Source organism: Cebus imitator, unplaced genomic scaffold (genome assembly GCF_001604975.1).
Source record: "Cebus imitator isolate Cc_AM_T3 unplaced genomic scaffold, Cebus_imitator-1.0 Scaffold443, whole genome shotgun sequence".
NCBI lineage: Eukaryota > Metazoa > Chordata > Mammalia > Primates > Cebidae > Cebus > Cebus imitator.
The window spans coordinates 1,679,234-1,681,695 of record NW_016107758.1 but is presented as its reverse complement, the minus strand read 5'-3'; the positions used below and the strand labels follow the sequence as shown (position 1 = coordinate 1,681,695).

Here is a 2,462-nt window from a genome sequence, read left to right as displayed (position 1 = left end):
GAGCCACTGGGAAGCCACTGGGAGGCCGGCTGGTTTCCAGAGGGGCAGGTGAGCCACAGGGAAGCCACTGGGAGGCCAGCTGGTGTCCAGAGGGCAAGCCACCAGGATGCCCACCCTGAGATGGCAAAAACCGAAAGGCGTGGACGGATGGGAACCCCTGGCACAGGAAGGAAGTTTTAAAATGTGTTTTCGGCAGGGACAGCAAGGTCCCCTTCAGGCCCATATGCAGCCACAGGCAAGGCTCCACCTGGTACAACCTGCAGCTCTGTTGGCCTCGCCAGGCGGGGCTTCTTGGTTTTAAGGACGAACGAGCGACTGAATCCAAGAATCCAATGGAATCTAGTCAATCAAATGTTTTAATTAAACTATGGTTGATTTTTATTTTAAGGCAACAAAAAATGGTCAGCAATTACTTCAAAAGACTAGAAACTGGGCACAGTGGCTCACACTTGTAATCCCAGCACTTTGGGAGACTGAGGTGGGTGGATCACCTGAGGTCAGGAGTTCAAGACCAGCCTAGACAACATAATGAAACCCTCTCTCTACTAAAAATAGAAAATTAGCTGGGCGTGGGGGCATGGTGGCGCCTGCCTATAATCCCAGATACTTGGGAGGCTGAGGCAGGAGAATCGCTTGAACCAGAGAGGCAGAGGCTGCAGTGAGCTGAGATCACACCATTACACTCCAGCCTGGGCGACAGAGCGAGACTCCATCTCAAAAAGAAAAAAGACTAGAAAGTGAAAGACTGCATTCTGGGATCGTTTCTATAGCTGGTACCTAGAGAGGTTCCTCTGGCCACGCGGGGCGCGGCAAACGGCAGGGAGGAGGTGCAGCATTCCCTCCCGAGCAGGCGCCCGTCCCTGTGGCGTCACCCCAAGTGCCATTCACCACTGATGACTGTTCTTCTCTTCCTCCGAGAGAGCAAGAGGGGAGGATGAGGGCTTGAGAGGTTTATCTTACTTCTTTAAGCCTAGAAACTGAAAATATCATCACCCAGCTGCCTTGCAGTCCTGCTTCTGTGAACACACAGGAACATGGTTTGCTCTAGCTAAACTTGGGTGATTTCACTCACTTCTTTCTTGCCAGCGAATAGCACTTTCTTAATGAAGAGATGAATCCCCGAGGCTTGGCTGCCAAGGTTTTTGCTTTTCAGCCAAGTTCATCACCAAGTGCTTTGGTGGCGAGTGCCCTGGAGGCCAGAGGTCCGCTCTGCGCACAGGCAGAGCCCCGGCGTGGATGGGTGGGGTGAGCCGAGGTCCTTCCCTCCTGGGGTCCCAGAGGAAACACGCAGCCCTGCCCCAAGTGATGGGGGGGCCTTTACTGACTTGTGGCTGGGTGTGGAGGTCCAGAAGGCGCCCCAGGAACTCAGGTTCTGAGGAGTGGTGGCCTTGGTCCTCTCTGAACTGATGGGCAGGTGGAGGGGCTGCTGCTGGGCTGTGTGAGGAGGACAGCTGCACAGGAGCCAGGGAACGGCTGAAGCCTGCCCACCGCCCCCACCCCCACCTCCACCTCCCCCACCCCCACCCCCACACCCCTACCCCCCACCCTCACATCCCCCACACCCCTACCTCCCCCCCCCCACCCCCTATACCCCCCACACCCCTACCCACCCACCCCCACCCGCCTTCTGTCACCTATCACAGCTGGGGTCTCTGCTGCCGTGGCTCTGGCATTTGGACGTGGTCCACAGGCTCTCGGATGTGGTGCAGTGTGGGGCAGCTGGAGTGGCCGCGCCTCATGCCAGGTATCTGAGGGTCTGGAGAGCCGGCCCCCTGCTCTCCATGGGCCTCACACACCCTGCCTGGCTCTGGCCAGCTGGAGCCCACGGGCGGAAGGCCGGGCCCAGATCCTGTCTCTGCCGCTTCAGCCCAGGCTGATGTCTCGGGGGACCCAGTGACTCTTCTCCAGCCCCGCGTCCCGGGTCCGGCAAGCCCCCTGGAGCAGCTGCCTGCAGGTCCCAGTCCCGCCGCCCTCCCGCCAGAGCCACGTGCAGCCGGAGTGGGCTGGGCCGAGAGCCAGTGGCCTGCCCGCCACCCCCACCGCGGGCACAGGCAGGAAGGAAGGGCTCCCAGTCCTCTCTTCCGGGAGGGATTCATCTCTTCATGAAGCAAGTGCTATTCTCTAGCAAAAACCAAGTGAGCGAAATTGCTCCACTTTAACCACAGGGCCCGTGGGCAGGATCCCCGGCTGTGCCAGGCCCCGTGCCCTCCAGCTAAGCCTTGCTTCCAGCAGGAATAGAGCTGGGGGACGAGCCCCTCTCGGCCACCACACCTGGAGGTGACAAGGACCCATCACTGGCCCCTCCAAGGCCACCTTCGGGCCTTTCCCCACCGACGGGAGGGCTCCAGCATGGCTCCTCGCTGGGCCCCCACGGTCAGCTGCTCAGAGCCTGGCCCTGGGGGTCGCTGGGCTTCCCACGGTCAGCTGCTCAGAGCCTGGCCCTGGGGGTCGCTGGGCTTCCC

At 60.1% G+C, this 2,462-nt stretch overlaps 1 non-coding gene across 1 annotated transcript; it reads left to right on the top strand.

Moving 5' to 3' along the window:
• Window positions 1-741: 741 nt before the first annotated feature.
• LOC119468510 lies at window positions 742-951 on the top strand. Its single transcript, XR_005197189.1, has one exon. It is a non-coding gene; the product is annotated as a small nucleolar RNA U3 (small nucleolar RNA).
• Window positions 952-2,462: the final 1,511 nt, after the last annotated feature.